The sequence below is a fragment of the Salvelinus alpinus genome, chromosome 30 (assembly GCF_045679555.1).
Source record: "Salvelinus alpinus chromosome 30, SLU_Salpinus.1, whole genome shotgun sequence".
In the NCBI taxonomy this organism is placed as follows: Eukaryota; Metazoa; Chordata; class Actinopteri; order Salmoniformes; family Salmonidae; genus Salvelinus; species Salvelinus alpinus.
This window is the reverse complement of record NC_092115.1, coordinates 39,926,636-39,945,461: the sequence shown is the minus strand read 5'-3', so window position 1 is coordinate 39,945,461 and position 18,826 is coordinate 39,926,636.

Below are 18,826 nucleotides of genomic sequence, written 5' to 3'. Positions count from 1 at the left end.
TTTAATAGCATTATGTTTCATAACAAACCAATGCATTTTTAAATACATTGTGGTTCAGGTAGAGTATGATTTCATTTAATAATTTAATTAGAATTGTTGTAACACCAATCATAGTCAAACTACCGCAAACTGTGACTTGAAAAAATACAAAACATATATTTTTTAAAGAGCCGTTTGGGAGCCAAAAGAGACGGCTCTTTTTGGTGAGCTGAGCCGAACGAGCCGGCTCACCGAAAAGAGCCGGAATGCCCATCACTTATTAGTGTCTGAGCTGCCAGTTGAGGACCAATGAAATCAGATTCATTCCATTCATTTGAGGAAGAAGATTGATAAATATTTTATTAATCAATGTTTTTTGTGTAAAAAAATGTATAATTTTAAAGTACCTATCACATTATCATGTAAAGACAGAATGCATTTCAAACTTCACGCACAGTAGAACGTTTGTATGACATACAATTATTATTCTGATAATCATTTTATCGATAAGAGTGGGGGGAAAAGGTGCGCATGCATTGATAAGCACACCAAAGACGGCATTAACGATAAGTAATAAAATAAAGGTGGCACTTGTAAAAGCATATTTCGCGCCGTAGATAACTTTTTATCATGTTTTGATTTCGGTAAAAAATGAAAATATGGCACAGATTTGCACATGGATTAATGTTTCGGCATTGTCACAATGAAGAGTTCGACTAGCCATGTGCACAGGGACGGCCCTCCCATTCGGCAAGATTAGGTCTTCACCTATGGCGGCACGTGAATTTGAGGCTGCATTTTGACAATTGGCTGCCGCCCTCTAGCGCCCCTGATCCGCTACTACACCACCCGCGGCACCCCAGCCACCAGCTCATAGCTTTGCTACAGTTCCCGCCCCCACCCCATTCCCACTTCTCCCGAAGTTCACTCCCACTGTCCTTGGTAGCTATGGTGATGTGTGTGTTTATATGGGATTATCCAATTGTGAAACATTAATCAAAATGAATCTGCCAAATATATATATATATTTTTTTTTACGTTTGTGAGTTACGACGATGATTAGTGATTAAGGCAGTAGCCTAACCTAGCCTGTTAACGTTAGCTAGCTACTACTAGTGGATATAATTTTAGCTAAAAGTCATCTATAGAGATTTGAAACTATTTGCTACGATGTCTAAGAGACAAAAACTATCAGGAAGCGATTTTTTTTTTTCAAACAATGAGAAAAGAGTCACAATCTTTAAACCAAAGAGATTCGCTGGTGAAATGTATAAGTGTGCAGCAATGTCCATCAGCCGGTGTGGAGAATGACACGCTTACGTGGACAGGCCATTCATTCGCCGCGAACGACGAGCCCCTGTTCGCTGATTCTAGCAGCGAAGAGGGCAAAGCGGAGGAGTCCGAGCCATGCACTTCCACCGATGATGACAGCTCTCTGTCCTGACAAGAACAGGTGGTCGCACCAGGCCTAGCCACACCAGGCCTAGCCACACTTCTGACCCACTGGAATTGTGATACAGTGAAATAATCTGTCTGTCAACAATTGTTGGAAAAATTGTGTCATGCACAAAGTAGATGACCTAACTGACTTGCCAAAACTATAGTTTGTCAACAAGAAATGTGTGGAGTGGTTGAAAAACGAGTTTTAATGACTCCAACCTAAGTTTATGTAAACTTCCGACTTCAACTGTACATACCCCAACCAGAAGCCATGGATTACAGGCAACATTCACATTGAGCTAAAGGAGCGGGACTCTAACCCAGAAGCTTATAAGAAATCCCGCTATGCCCTCCGACGAACCATCAAACAGGCAAAGCATCAATACAGGACTAAGATCGAATCGTACTACACCGGCTCCAAAACTCGTTGGATGTGGCAGGGCTTGCAAACTATTACAGACCACAATGGGAAGCACAGCAGAGAGCTTCCCAGTGACACGAGCCTAACAGACGAGCTAAATCACTTCTATGCTCGCTTCGAAGCAAGTAACACTGAAACATGCATGAGAGCATCAGCTGTTCCAGACGACTGTGTGATCACGCTCTCCGCAGCCAATGTGAGTAAGAAATTTAAACAGGTCAACATTTCCAAGGCCGCTGGGCCAGACGGATTACCAGGACGTGTACTCCGAGCATGTGCTGACCAACTGGCAAGTGTCGTCACTGACATTTTCAACCTCTCCCTGACTGAGTATGTAATACCAACATGTTTCAAGCAGACCACCATAGTCCCTGTGCCCAAGAACACTAAGGTAACCTGCCTAAATGATTACCGACCCGTAGCACTCAAGTCTGTAGCCATGAAATGCTTTGAAAGGCTGGTCATGGCTCACATCGACACCATTATCCCAGAAACCCTAGACCTACTCCAATTTTAAATACCGTCCCAACAGATCCACAGATGAGGCAATCTCTATTGCACTCCACACTTCCCTTTCCCACCTGGACAAAAGGAACACCTATGTGAGAATGCTATTCATTGACTACAGCTCAGCGTTCAACACCATACTGCCCTCAAAGCTCATCACTAAGCTAAGGACCCTGGGACTAAACACTTCCCTCTGCAACTGGATCCTGGCCTTCCTGACGGGCCGCCCCCAGGTGGTAAGGGTAGGCAGCGACACATCCGCCACGCTGATCCTCAACACTGGGGCCCCTCAGGGGTGCGTGCTCAGTCCCCTCCTGTACTCCCTGTTCACTCATGACTGCACGGCCAGGCACGACTCCAACACCATTAAATTTGCTGATGACACAACAGTGGTAGGTCTGAACAACGACGAGACCGCCTATAAGGAGGATGTCAGAGACCTGGCTGTGTGGTGCCAGGACAACAACCTCTCCCTCAACGTGATCAAGACAAAGGAGATGATTGTGGACTACAGGAAAAGGAGGGCCGAGCACGCACTCATTCTCATTGACGGGGCTGTAGTGGAGCAGGTTGAGAGATTCAAGTTCCTTGGTGTCCACATCACCAACAAACTAACATGGTCCAAGCACATCAAGACGGTCGTGAAGAGGGCACGACAAAACCTATTCCCCCTCAGGAGACTGAAAAGATTTGGCATGGGTCCTTAGATCCTCAAAAGGTTCTACAGCTGCACCATCGAGAGCATCCTGACTGGTTGCATCACTGCCTTGTATGGAAAAAAAGCCTTGTCTGGAAATCATTTTTGCAGGTCTCCTGTAAACCCAGATTCTGGTTAAGATTGTAAATTGACTTATTCAATCTTCCGCCCAAATGCAGGGTTCCAACGTTGGAGGTGTGGGGTTCAGTTGGAGGGGTGGCATTGGTGCACTGATCTTGGATTTATGTACCATATGTCAGCAGCAAATTCAAGGATGACTAGAGGTATTTTTTGTGTAGTTGAAGGTGAGTATCATTGTGCATGCTGCCAATCAGTAAGTGAATATGCTCTCTACCAAGAGGTCTGCTTGTCCTGTTTTGCAGGATGTTTGTACAGGCAGCGCAAACACGATTTTGGGATTTCTGGTATATCATCAAAATCAATCAATCGCAGCACGTTTCTGGACTCATTCAGCATTTTTTTTTACCTGATTAAGTACAATAACATTGGAAATAAATGTTGAAAGTTATTTATATTCCCAAAACGTAAAATTGAATCTGGTTGTACATGCTTTCGAATTTAACATAACTAAAAAAACATATGTGAAAAGGGAGATATTTTTTACCTCACCTGGTTAGAGGACAACTTGCAGAAGACAGTCAACTACATTTCAGTGTTGGATTTTGATACGGGGGTCGTCAAAAGAAAAAAGCAACACTGTTGGGGGGGCCAAATTTCTTTTGCAGAATTTGGCCCGCGGGGTCACCAGTTGGGGAACCCTGCTATACATAGTTGGTTAGATGAGAATAAGTAGAAGGCTTCTATCTATATTTTGGAATGGCGGATGTTGATTTCAGGAGGCTGCCATCATGGAAATGGAATAAAGAAAATATCAAACGTATCATGACACACCATAGGATATCAACAGCGTCAACGGTTGGCTGCTATTTAAGTGATCGTTTGAAATCAGGTTGTAGAGTCGTGGCCAAAAGTTTTGAGAATGACAAATATTAATTTTCACAAAGTCTGCTGCCTCAGTTTGTATGATGGCAATTTGCATATACTGAATGTTATGAAGAGTGATCAGATGACTTGCAATTAATTGCAAAGTCCCTCTTTGCCATGCAAAGGAACTGAATCCCCAAAAACATTTCCACTGCATTTCAGCCCTGCCACAAAAGGACCAGCTGACATCATGTCAGTGATTATCTCGTTAACACAGGTGTGAGTGTTGATGAGGACAAGGCTGGAGATCACTCTGTCATGCTGATTGAGTTCGAATAACAGACTGGAAGCTTCAAAAAGGAGGGTGGTGCTTGGAATCATTGTTCTTCCTCTGTCAACCATGGTTACCTGCAAGGAAACACGTGCTGTCATCATTGCTTTGCACAAACAGGGCTTCACAGGCAAGGATATTGCTGCCAGTAAGATTGCACCTAAATCAATAATTTATCGGATCATCAAGAACTTCAAGGAGAGCGGTTCAATTGTTGTGAAGAAGGCTTCAGGGTGCCCAAGAAAGTCCAGCAAGCGCCAGAACCGTCTCCTAAAGTTGATTCAGCTGCGGGATCGGGGCACCACCAGTACAGAGCTTGCTCAGGAATGGTAGCAGGCAGGTGTGAGTGCATCTGCATGCACAGTGAGATGAAGACTTTTGGAGGATGGCCTGGTGTCAAGAAGGGCAGCAAAGAAGCCACTTTTCTCCAGGAAAAACATCAGGGACAGACTGATATTCTGCAAAAGGTAAGGGATTAGATGGCTGAGGACTGGGGTAAAGTCATTTTCTCTGATGAATGCCCTTTCTGATTGTTTGGGGCCTCCGGAAAAAAGCTTGTCCAGAGAAGACAAGGTGAGCGCTACCATCAGTCCTGTGTCATGCCAACAGTAAAGCATCCTGAGACCATTCATGTGTGGGGTTGCTTCTCAGCCAAGGGAGTGGGCTCACTCACAATTTTGCCTAAGAACACAGCCATGAATAAAAAATGGTAGCAACACATCCTCCGAGAGCAACTTCTCCCAACCATCCAGGAACAGTTTGGTGACGAACAATGCCTTTTCCAGCATGATGGAGTACCTTGCCATAAGGCAAAAGTGATAACTAAGTGGCTTGGGGAACAAAACATCGATATTTTGGGTCCATGGCCAGGAAACTTCCAAGATCTTAATCCCATTGAGAACTTGTGGCCAATCCTCAAGAGGCGGGTGGACAAACAAAACCACACAAATTCTGACAAACTCCAAGCATTGATTATGCAAGAATGGGCTGCCATCAATCAGGATGGGGCCCAGAAGTTAATTGACAGCATGCCAGGGCGGATTGCAGAGGTCTTGAAAAAGAAGGGTCAACACTGCAAATGTTGACTCTTTGCATCAACTTCATGTAATTGTCAATAAAAGCCTTTGACACTTATGAAATGCTTGTAATTATACTTCAGTATTCCATAGTAACATCTGACAAAAATATCTAAAGACACTGAAGCAGCAAACTGTGGAAATTAATATTTGTGTCATTCTCAACTTTTGGCTACGACTGTATGTGCTGTTGAAGCTAACAACTCAAAAAACACATGGAAACTAGAAATATTGTTTACATCACTCGTTAGAGGACAACCTGGTATCCTAGGAATCAATTTTGAGGAGTTGGCCAGGTAACTTTGGTCAACTCTGAGTTCAGTTCGAGATAACCAGTCATGTGAATGTGGCTCACCTGTTAAGTCAGGTAAATTTTTATGGCAACGAATCCTTCAGAACTAACCTGCTCCGGGGAAGGCTAACTCCATTTATCCTGAATGACGTGTGTGATAGTGATGGGTCGTTCGCGAACGAGTCGGCTTGTAGGTGAACGTTGGGAGCCGGCTCGCATATCAGAAGAGCCAAATCTATTTATAAAAAAAATAAAAAATAAAGATAAGAATAATCAAAAGATTGAAATGAATAGAATTAACTAATTCAAAGAACGTAAAAAATAAATAAAATAATATAGGCTTAAATGCTCAAGCGCACACACATTCGTTCTGACTGTCTGCTCAGACTAACAGTCTTTCCTGTTGTTCCTGTCAATCAGACACGCAGTGTCAACCAATGAACCAAAGATGCGTGAGGGAGGCCCGAGCCAACTCACACAGTCACGCACTTAGCAGCGGAGAAGAGAGAGGAAGGACAGCTGCGAAAACAACAGCTGGAAAATGAGTCAGAAGCACAGTAGCATTTGGATGCATTTTAATAATGTAGACTATGTTAGCGCACATTGTAGAATTTGCCAAAACAAAATATCATATAAAGCCGGTTCTACGCACAACCTACACCGGCATATGTGAACTGTGAGTTCAGCGACAGACACACCTGCGAGAACTTGGCAGAGGAACTGTTGAGTGGCCAGAGAATGGCAAGTAGATGGAAAAGTGGTATGTTGTGTTAGCGACAATGCAGCTAACATAACCAAAGCCATAAAAAAAATTAAATGGACCCATCATCCATATTTTGCCCACACAATCAACCTGACTGTAAGAGATGCTCTGAAGGTGATGAAGCCCACTGTGGACAAAGTGAAAGCAGCTGTGGAATATTTCCACAGGAGCACAGTAGGTGCTGAAAAACTACAGTCTACACAATGCCAGATGGGGATGCCTGAGCTGAGTCCTAAACAAGACTGCACTATAAAGTGGAATTCAACATTTTATATGTTGAAGTGGTTTCTTGAGTCAAATGATGCCATCGTCTCTACCCTGGCCATTGTCAATGCACCTGATGATGCTCTGACCCAAGAGGATTGGGAGGTGGTGGAGGAGGTGTGCAGTCCTGGAACCCTTTGAGCAGGTCACTATAGAGATCAGTGGAGAGAGGTACAGTCAGCAGTTATGACTACATAATTATTTAATCCAGAATTATATATGCATATGAGCAGTAGATGAGAATGTAGTGTCAGTAGACAAAACATGAACCTGAACTAATAAGTTGCTGTTCTCTATTTTCAGCTATGTGACAGCCTCAAAAATGCTACTCCTGTGTAAGGGTCTGCAGCGAATCAGAGCCAGCCGCCAGAGAAAAGCAAATGTAACCACAGGACACGTGACAGAGGGGTGACAGAAAAGAGGGACCAGTTTAATGTTTTAAGTGGGACGCTGCAGTTTTGCACATTGTTATTTATTTTTCTTTGATATGGTGCAATATTCTATTATGTTCAGATTGTATTCGTTTTGAATTGTTACATTTATATGCACTTTGTTTATATACATTAAAAAGTGATACTTTAAATGCAAATGTTTAATAGCATTATGTTTCATAACAAACCAATGCATTTTTAAATACATTGTGGTTCAGGTAGAGTATGATTTCATTTAATAATTTAATTAGAATTGTTGTAACACCAATCATAGTCAAACTACCGCAAACTGTGACTTGAAAAAATACAAAACATATATTTTTTAAAGAGCCGTTTGGGAGCCAAAAGAGACGGCTCTTTTTGGTGAGCTGAGCCGAACGAGCCGGCTCACCGAAAAGAGCCGGAATGCCCATCACTTATTAGTGTCTGAGCTGCCAGTTGAGGACCAATGAAATCAGATTCATTCCATTCATTTGAGGAAGAAGATTGATAAATATTTTATTAATCAATGTTTTTTGTGTAAAAAAATGTATAATTTTAAAGTACCTATCACATTATCATGTAAAGACAGAATGCATTTCAAACTTCACGCACAGTAGAACGTTTGTATGACATACAATTATTATTCTGATAATCATTTTATCGATAAGAGTGGGGGGAAAAGGTGCGCATGCATTGATAAGCACACCAAAGACGGCATTAACGATAAGTAATAAAATAAAGGTGGCACTTGTAAAAGCATATTTCGCGCCGTAGATAACTTTTTATCATGTTTTGATTTCGGTAAAAATGAAAATATGGCACAGATTTGCACATGCATTAATGTTTCGGCATTGTCACAATGAAGAGTTCGACTAGCCATGTGCACAGGGACGGCCCTCCCATTCGGCAAGATTAGGTCTTCACCTATGGCGGCACGTGAATTTGAGGCTGCATTTTGACAATTGGCTGCCGCCCTCTAGCGCCCCTGATCCGCTACTACACCACCCGCGGCACCCCAGCCACCAGCTCATAGCTTTGCTACAGTTCCCGCCACCACCCCATTCCCACTTCTCCCGAAGTTCACTCCCACTGTCCTTGGTAGCTATGGTGATGTGTGTGTTTATATGGGATTATCCAATTGTGAAACATTAATCAAAATGAATCTGCCAAATATATATATATATTTTTTTTTACGTTTGTGAGTTACGACGATGATTAGTGATTAAGGCAGTAGCCTAACCTAGCCTGTTAACGTTAGCTAGCTACTACTAGTGGATATAATTTTAGCTAAAAGTCATCTATAGAGATTTGAAACTATTTGCTACGATGTCTAAGAGACAAAAACTATCAGGAAGCGATTTTTTTTTTTTCAAACAATGAGAAAAGAGTCACAATCTTTAAACCAAAGAGATTCGCTGGTGAAATGTATAAGTGTGCAGCAATGTCCATCAGCCGGTGTGGAGAATGACACGCTTACGTGGACAGGCCATTCATTCGCCGCGAACGACGAGCCCCTGTTCGCTGATTCTAGCAGCGAAGAGGGCAAAGCGGAGGAGTCCGAGCCATGCACTTCCACCGATGATGACAGCTCTCTGTCCTGACAAGAACAGGTGGTCGCACCAGGCCTAGCCACACCAGGCCTAGCCACACTTCTGACCCACTGGAATTGTGATACAGTGAAATAATCTGTCTGTCAACAATTGTTGGAAAAATTGTGTCATGCACAAAGTAGATGACCTAACTGACTTGCCAAAACTATAGTTTGTCAACAAGAAATGTGTGGAGTGGTTGAAAAACGAGTTTTAATGACTCCAACCTAAGTTTATGTAAACTTCCGACTTCAACTGTACATACCCCAACCAGAAGCCATGGATTACAGGCAACATTCACATTGAGCTAAAGGAGCGGGACTCTAACCCAGAAGCTTATAAGAAATCCCGCTATGCCCTCCGACGAACCATCAAACAGGCAAAGCATCAATACAGGACTAAGATCGAATCGTACTACACCGGCTCCAAAACTCGTTGGATGTGGCAGGGCTTGCAAACTATTACAGACCACAATGGGAAGCACAGCAGAGAGCTTCCCAGTGACACGAGCCTAACAGACGAGCTAAATCACTTCTATGCTCGCTTCGAAGCAAGTAACACTGAAACATGCATGAGAGCATCAGCTGTTCCAGACGACTGTGTGATCACGCTCTCCGCAGCCAATGTGAGTAAGAAATTTAAACAGGTCAACATTTCCAAGGCCGCTGGGCCAGACGGATTACCAGGACGTGTACTCCGAGCATGTGCTGACCAACTGGCAAGTGTCGTCACTGACATTTTCAACCTCTCCCTGACTGAGTATGTAATACCAACATGTTTCAAGCAGACCACCATAGTCCCTGTGCCCAAGAACACTAAGGTAACCTGCCTAAATGATTACCGACCCGTAGCACTCAAGTCTGTAGCCATGAAATGCTTTGAAAGGCTGGTCATGGCTCACATCGACACCATTATCCCAGAAACCCTAGACCTACTCCAATTTTAAATACCGTCCCAACAGATCCACAGATGAGGCAATCTCTATTGCACTCCACACTTCCCTTTCCCACCTGGACAAAAGGAACACCTATGTGAGAATGCTATTCATTGACTACAGCTCAGCGTTCAACACCATACTGCCCTCAAAGCTCATCACTAAGCTAAGGACCCTGGGACTAAACACTTCCCTCTGCAACTGGATCCTGGCCTTCCTGACGGGCCGCCCCCAGGTGGTAAGGGTAGGCAGCGACACATCCGCCACGCTGATCCTCAACACTGGGGCCCCTCAGGGGTGCGTGCTCAGTCCCCTCCTGTACTCCCTGTTCACTCATGACTGCACGGCCAGGCACGACTCCAACACCATTAAATTTGCTGATGACACAACAGTGGTAGGTCTGAACAACGACGAGACCGCCTATAAGGAGGATGTCAGAGACCTGGCTGTGTGGTGCCAGGACAACAACCTCTCCCTCAACGTGATCAAGACAAAGGAGATGATTGTGGACTACAGGAAAAGGAGGGCCGAGCACGCACTCATTCTCATTGACGGGGCTGTAGTGGAGCAGGTTGAGAGATTCAAGTTCCTTGGTGTCCACATCACCAACAAACTAACATGGTCCAAGCACATCAAGACGGTCGTGAAGAGGGCACGACAAAACCTATTCCCCCTCAGGAGACTGAAAAGATTTGGCATGGGTCCTTAGATCCTCAAAAGGTTCTACAGCTGCACCATCGAGAGCATCCTGACTGGTTGCATCACTGCCTTGTATGGAAAAAAAGCCTTGTCTGGAAATCATTTTTGCAGGTCTCCTGTAAACCCAGATTCTGGTTAAGATTGTAAATTGACTTATTCAATCTTCCGCCCAAATGCAGGGTTCCAACGTTGGAGGTGTGGGGTTCAGTTGGAGGGGTGGCATTGGTGCACTGATCTTGGATTTATGTACCATATGTCAGCAGCAAATTCAAGGATGACTAGAGGTATTTTTTGTGTAGTTGAAGGTGAGTATCATTGTGCATGCTGCCAATCAGTAAGTGAATATGCTCTCTACCAAGAGGTCTGCTTGTCCTGTTTTGCAGGATGTTTGTACAGGCAGCGCAAACCCGATTTTGGGATTTCTGGTATATCATCAAAATCAATCAATCGCAGCACGTTTCTGGACTCATTCAGCATTTTTTTTTACCTGATTAAGTACAATAACATTGGAAATAAATGTTGAAAGTTATTTATATTCCCAAAACGTAAAATTGAATCTGGTTGTACATGCTTTCGAATTTAACATAACTAAAAAAACATATGTGAAAAGGGAGATATTTTTTACCTCACCTGGTTAGAGGACAACTTGCAGAAGACAGTCAACTACATTTCAGTGTTGGATTTTGATACGGGGGTCGTCAAAAGAAAAAAGCAACACTGTTGGGGGGGCCAAATTTCTTTTGCAGAATTTGGCCCGCGGGGTCACCAGTTGGGGAACCCTGCTATACATAGTTGGTTAGATGAGAATAAGTAGAAGGCTTCTATCTATATTTTGGAATGGCGGATGTTGATTTCAGGAGGCTGCCATCATGGAAATGGAATAAAGAAAATATCAAACGTATCATGACACACCATAGGATATCAACAGCGTCAACGGTTGGCTGCTATTTAAGTGATCGTTTGAAATCAGGTTGTAGAGTCGTGGCCAAAAGTTTTGAGAATGACAAATATTAATTTTCACAAAGTCTGCTGCCTCAGTTTGTATGATGGCAATTTGCATATACTGAATGTTATGAAGAGTGATCAGATGACTTGCAATTAATTGCAAAGTCCCTCTTTGCCATGCAAAGGAACTGAATCCCCAAAAACATTTCCACTGCATTTCAGCCCTGCCACAAAAGGACCAGCTGACATCATGTCAGTGATTATCTCGTTAACACAGGTGTGAGTGTTGATGAGGACAAGGCTGGAGATCACTCTGTCATGCTGATTGAGTTCGAATAACAGACTGGAAGCTTCAAAAAGGAGGGTGGTGCTTGGAATCATTGTTCTTCCTCTGTCAACCATGGTTACCTGCAAGGAAACACGTGCTGTCATCATTGCTTTGCACAAACAGGGCTTCACAGGCAAGGATATTGCTGCCAGTAAGATTGCACCTAAATCAATAATTTATCGGATCATCAAGAACTTCAAGGAGAGCGGTTCAATTGTTGTGAAGAAGGCTTCAGGGTGCCCAAGAAAGTCCAGCAAGCGCCAGAACCGTCTCCTAAAGTTGATTCAGCTGCGGGATCGGGGCACCACCAGTACAGAGCTTGCTCAGGAATGGTAGCAGGCAGGTGTGAGTGCATCTGCATGCACAGTGAGATGAAGACTTTTGGAGGATGGCCTGGTGTCAAGAAGGGCAGCAAAGAAGCCACTTTTCTCCAGGAAAAACATCAGGGACAGACTGATATTCTGCAAAAGGTAAGGGATTAGATGGCTGAGGACTGGGGTAAAGTCATTTTCTCTGATGAATGCCCTTTCTGATTGTTTGGGGCCTCCGGAAAAAAGCTTGTCCAGAGAAGACAAGGTGAGCGCTACCATCAGTCCTGTGTCATGCCAACAGTAAAGCATCCTGAGACCATTCATGTGTGGGGTTGCTTCTCAGCCAAGGGAGTGGGCTCACTCACAATTTTGCCTAAGAACACAGCCATGAATAAAAAATGGTAGCAACACATCCTCCGAGAGCAACTTCTCCCAACCATCCAGGAACAGTTTGGTGACGAACAATGCCTTTTCCAGCATGATGGAGTACCTTGCCATAAGGCAAAAGTGATAACTAAGTGGCTTGGGGAACAAAACATCGATATTTTGGGTCCATGGCCAGGAAACTTCCAAGATCTTAATCCCATTGAGAACTTGTGGCCAATCCTCAAGAGGCGGGTGGACAAACAAAACCACACAAATTCTGACAAACTCCAAGCATTGATTATGCAAGAATGGGCTGCCATCAATCAGGATGGGGCCCAGAAGTTAATTGACAGCATGCCAGGGCGGATTGCAGAGGTCTTGAAAAAGAAGGGTCAACACTGCAAATGTTGACTCTTTGCATCAACTTCATGTAATTGTCAATAAAAGCCTTTGACACTTATGAAATGCTTGTAATTATACTTCAGTATTCCATAGTAACATCTGACAAAAATATCTAAAGACACTGAAGCAGCAAACTGTGGAAATTAATATTTGTGTCATTCTCAACTTTTGGCTACGACTGTATGTGCTGTTGAAGCTAACAACTCAAAAAACACATGGAAACTAGAAATATTGTTTACATCACTCGTTAGAGGACAACCTGGTATCCTAGGAATCAATTTTGAGGAGTTGGCCAGGTAACTTTGGTCAACTCTGAGTTCAGTTCGAGATAACCAGTCATGTGAATGTGGCTCACCTGTTAAGTCAGGTAAATTTTTATGGCAACGAATCCTTCAGAACTAACCTGCTCCGGGGAAGGCTAACTCCATTTATCCTGAATGACGTGTGTGATAGTGATGGGTCGTTCGCGAACGAGTCGGCTTGTAGGTGAACGTTGGGAGCCGGCTCGCATATCAGAAGAGCCAAATCTATTTATAAAAAAAATAAAAAATAAAGATAAGAATAATCAAAAGATTGAAATGAATAGAATTAACTAATTCAAAGAACGTAAAAAATAAATAAAATAATATAGGCTTAAATGCTCAAGCGCACACACATTCGTTCTGACTGTCTGCTCAGACTAACAGTCTTTCCTGTTGTTCCTGTCAATCAGACACGCAGTGTCAACCAATGAACCAAAGATGCGTGAGGGAGGCCCGAGCCAACTCACACAGTCACGCACTTAGCAGCGGAGAAGAGAGAGGAAGGACAGCTGCGAAAACAACAGCTGGAAAATGAGTCAGAAGCACAGTAGCATTTGGATGCATTTTAATAATGTAGACTATGTTAGCGCACATTGTAGAATTTGCCAAAACAAAATATCATATAAAGCCGGTTCTACGCACAACCTACACCGGCATATGTGAACTGTGAGTTCAGCGACAGACACACCTGCGAGAACTTGGCAGAGGAACTGTTGAGTGGCCAGAGAATGGCAAGTAGATGGAAAAGTGGTATGTTGTGTTAGCGACAATGCAGCTAACATAACCAAAGCCATAAAAAAAATTAAATGGACCCATCATCCATATTTTGCCCACACAATCAACCTGACTGTAAGAGATGCTCTGAAGGTGATGAAGCCCACTGTGGACAAAGTGAAAGCAGCTGTGGAATATTTCCACAGGAGCACAGTAGGTGCTGAAAAACTACAGTCTACACAATGCCAGATGGGGATGCCTGAGCTGAGTCCTAAACAAGACTGCACTATAAAGTGGAATTCAACATTTTATATGTTGAAGTGGTTTCTTGAGTCAAATGATGCCATCGTCTCTACCCTGGCCATTGTCAATGCACCTGATGATGCTCTGACCCAAGAGGATTGGGAGGTGGTGGAGGAGGTGTGCAGTCCTGGAACCCTTTGAGCAGGTCACTATAGAGATCAGTGGAGAGAGGTACAGTCAGCAGTTATGACTACATAATTATTTAATCCAGAATTATATATGCATATGAGCAGTAGATGAGAATGTAGTGTCAGTAGACAAAACATGAACCTGAACTAATAAGTTGCTGTTCTCTATTTTCAGCTATGTGACAGCCTCAAAAATGCTACTCCTGTGTAAGGGTCTGCAGCGAATCAGAGCCAGCCGCCAGAGAAAAGCAAATGTAACCACAGGACACGTGACAGAGGGGTGACAGAAAAGAGGGACCAGTTTAATGTTTTAAGTGGGACGCTGCAGTTTTGCACATTGTTATTTATTTTTCTTTGATATGGTGCAATATTCTATTATGTTCAGATTGTATTCGTTTTGAATTGTTACATTTATATGCACTTTGTTTATATACATTAAAAAGTGATACTTTAAATGCAAATGTTTAATAGCATTATGTTTCATAACAAACCAATGCATTTTTAAATACATTGTGGTTCAGGTAGAGTATGATTTCATTTAATAATTTAATTAGAATTGTTGTAACACCAATCATAGTCAAACTACCGCAAACTGTGACTTGAAAAAATACAAAACATATATTTTTTAAAGAGCCGTTTGGGAGCCAAAAGAGACGGCTCTTTTTGGTGAGCTGAGCCGAACGAGCCGGCTCACCGAAAAGAGCCGGAATGCCCATCACTTATTAGTGTCTGAGCTGCCAGTTGAGGACCAATGAAATCAGATTCATTCCATTCATTTGAGGAAGAAGATTGATAAATATTTTATTAATCAATGTGTTTTGTGTAAAAAAATGTATAATTTTAAAGTACCTATCACATTATCATGTAAAGACAGAATGCATTTCAAACTTCACGCACAGTAGAACGTTTGTATGACATACAATTATTATTCTGATAATCATTTTATCGATAAGAGTGGGGGGAAAAGGTGCGCATGCATTGATAAGCACACCAAAGACGGCATTAACGATAAGTAATAAAATAAAGGTGGCACTTGTAAAAGCATATTTCGCGCCGTAGATAACTTTTTATCATGTTTTGATTTCGGTAAAAATGAAAATATGGCACAGATTTGCACATGGATTAATGTTTCGGCATTGTCACAATGAAGAGTTCGACTAGCCATGTGCACAGGGACGGCCCTCCCATTCGGCAAGATTAGGTCTTCACCTATGGCGGCACGTGAATTTGAGGCTGCATTTTGACAATTGGCTGCCGCCCTCTAGCGCCCCTGATCCGCTACTACACCACCCGCGGCACCCCAGCCACCAGCTCATAGCTTTGCTACAGTTCCCGCCCCCACCCCATTCCCACTTCTCCCGAAGTTCACTCCCACTGTCCTTGGTAGCTATGGTGATGTGTGTGTTTATATGGGATTATCCAATTGTGAAACATTAATCAAAATGAATCTGCCAAATATATATATATATTTTTTTTTACGTTTGTGAGTTACGACGATGATTAGTGATTAAGGCAGTAGCCTAACCTAGCCTGTTAACGTTAGCTAGCTACTACTAGTGGATATAATTTTAGCTAAAAGTCATCTATAGAGATTTGAAACTATTTGCTACGATGTCTAAGAGACAAAAACTATCAGGAAGCGATTTTTTTTTTTTCAAACAATGAGAAAAGAGTCACAATCTTTAAACCAAAGAGATTCGCTGGTGAAATGTATAAGTGTGCAGCAATGTCCATCAGCCGGTGTGGAGAATGACACGCTTACGTGGACAGGCCATTCATTCGCCGCGAACGACGAGCCCCTGTTCGCTGATTCTAGCAGCGAAGAGGGCAAAGCGGAGGAGTCCGAGCCATGCACTTCCACCGATGATGACAGCTCTCTGTCCTGACAAGAACAGGTGGTCGCACCAGGCCTAGCCACACCTCCAAACAATGCCAGCGAAGACCCTACTATCTTGAACCCAGACTCAGATTCGTCGCTCCCCGTCCCGGATGACAGTGGTGGTGCTGCTGCTAAATCCGACTCCCAGACAAAAAAAAAAAAACATATTTACGGGATATGTTAGAGCAGGCTGGGCCACATCAGGATAAGGAGGGAATTTCACAAGAGATGAGGGGCAACGAAAGTTTTCGGTGGCCCACTACAATAGGAGGATGGCGAACGGGGAGAGAGTGGAGAGACCAAGGCTTGTCTATTCCAAGCAAAAACGACGCAGCCTTCTGTTTTTGCTGCAAACTTTTTTCACACGAGTGTAAATCTGCGCTGGTCAGGGATGGAACCAGGGACTGGAAGAATCAGTGTCACCTCCTCAGCTCGCATGAGAAGTCACATGACCACCTAGATAGATTCCAGAGGTGGAAGGAGCTGGAGATCAGGCTGGTGTCTAAGCAAACTCAGATGATTTGATTTCAGGACCATGGACAGCTACCGAGCTACAAAAATCGCTGACTGCAACGCAGCACCACAGCAGAGGAAAGAGGCCACTCTAGGTGGAGACGAAATAAATAAATGCTGATTTTGGACATGTAAATAAACAAAATTCGTTAAGGCTGGGCCATAGGCATAAAGCTTATTTTACACTGCTCCAGCAAACGAGGCCCGCCATGCATTTATAAAAGCACTCCTTTCCAAAGCTCAAATGATCTTACACTGTTTTACAGTTATACAGGATATTAAAATATGTTAAATATGTTATATAAAAGTGTTATTTTTATTGTAATTGTAACAATTATGGGGTCGTGCCATGTTTGATAACAGGTGGGATATTATTAATAAGAAACTCGTTTTCCTACTCTAGATAGTAGGTTGCATAGTGATATCAACAATGTAACTCGATGATGCAGGGGTAAAATTCCCTTCTGCCTGGTAAGGGACCTCCTATATGTGCATACGTCCACCAAATTTTTTTATGGGCATAAACATAGAGTTACATAGATAATTTGAGCTTATTTCTTCATCCTCCAATAAATAAGTGGTGAGACTCCCTGTTTGACAGACACAATTATCCTCCATAGATGTCGGTATAGCCAAATACTCCAATATTGTCCCATGCACTGATTAAATACCTCCATGTCTGAGAACGGCTTGGTGTGTTTGACTAAAAACAGGGCTCGAATTGAGTGAGTGTATCACACCCTTTGAGAAAAGGGCAAAAGGGACATCTATTGTTTGCTTTATATTTTGAAATAAATACATAAAACGTATCCAGATTATATCAAGTGTTCTATAACAAAGCTTAACTCGGTGATGCCTTATGGTAGAAACAAGCTCTAAAATGCCCGCGAAAGACGTGACTCCGATGCATTGATTCCTCACTATGACAATCATGAAGTTAAACTGCAGCCAATAATATTCGATGAGATTTTTTATTTTTAAATGACTTGCTATTCTGTCCCTATTAATTGAGCTTTTCTCTTTCTGATAATATTTTTGTTTCGCCTAGGGCGGAAGAACGTCCAGGACCGGCCCTGCATGTGGAACATGCACCCTCAGTTACAGCCTGTCAGAGTTAGCCGCAGGCGGACGACAATATCCGTGGAAAGGTAAACGCAACACTATTTTGTTAATCACTCATGTCGATATCAAATTAAAATCAATAGAGCGGGAGCAAACGTTTGGGTTATAGGCACTGTTTAACTAACACTATTCAAAGGCTACACTGAATCTGATATAATTGTGATGTCACTGGCTTGAGGAGAATTAGCTGAAGACCGTCATCTAAATTCTAGAATGTCAGTTTGAAGCAATCGATTTTGTCATCGTGATTACTAAACTTTTATACTAACCACTAATCTGAGATAAAAGGATGTGTGATTGCCCTGAAGTCAATGTGGCTCTAGAAAGATCTCCCATAATGACTAAGCAGCAGCCCAGGCTCGCATTCGCTCTCTACTATTAACGAACACAGATTGTCAATGTGACTCAACAATAACCTGTTAGCCCACTGGACTAAAGACATGGCACTAGATCAGTCTGAGAGCTAACAAGTCTGCAGAGCATAGTTCACCGATCTACTTCTGTTTGGCAGTTACCTTCGAACGCAACATTGATGGTAATGATGAGATAATGGGAAATAATGTAGTCTCCCTGTATGATGGTAACACCGCCTTGTCCTCTGGAATGTTCACCTTATTGCTCATCGTCGGCACCTAACTAGGGTTGGGTGCTATCTAGCCCTGACGTTCTGATGTCCCTTGGAAAACATTGTTGTGTTCATTTGTATTGACGAAACCACATACGTCCCCTGCCTGTCTCAAATGGCGTGTTCCTTATACCTCTGGGAAATAGAGACAAAATATCCAAAGGAATGTGTTATTAAAACGGACTTTAAAAACGTGGGTCTGCTGCAGGTGCCTGACCTATCACTTGCTCTCTGCTTTACCTTATGTCAAAATAAGTCCTGCACGTGTGGCATATGTACAGAAGCAAGTGATCACTTGTAGGGGACTTTTATTTTGACGAATTTGGAAAGTCTGTTTAATAATATGTTCCTTTGGATATTTTGTCACAAATTCCGAGCGGTATAAGAAACAAACTCCCTAACAATCGGCAGAGTAATATCTCCAACACTGAATAGTGTCGGCAGTCAGTCTCTTTATTTTCACACAACAGTTTAATAATGGAACATTAGTCACTTTAATAATGTTTACATACTGCTTTAATCATCTCATATGTATATA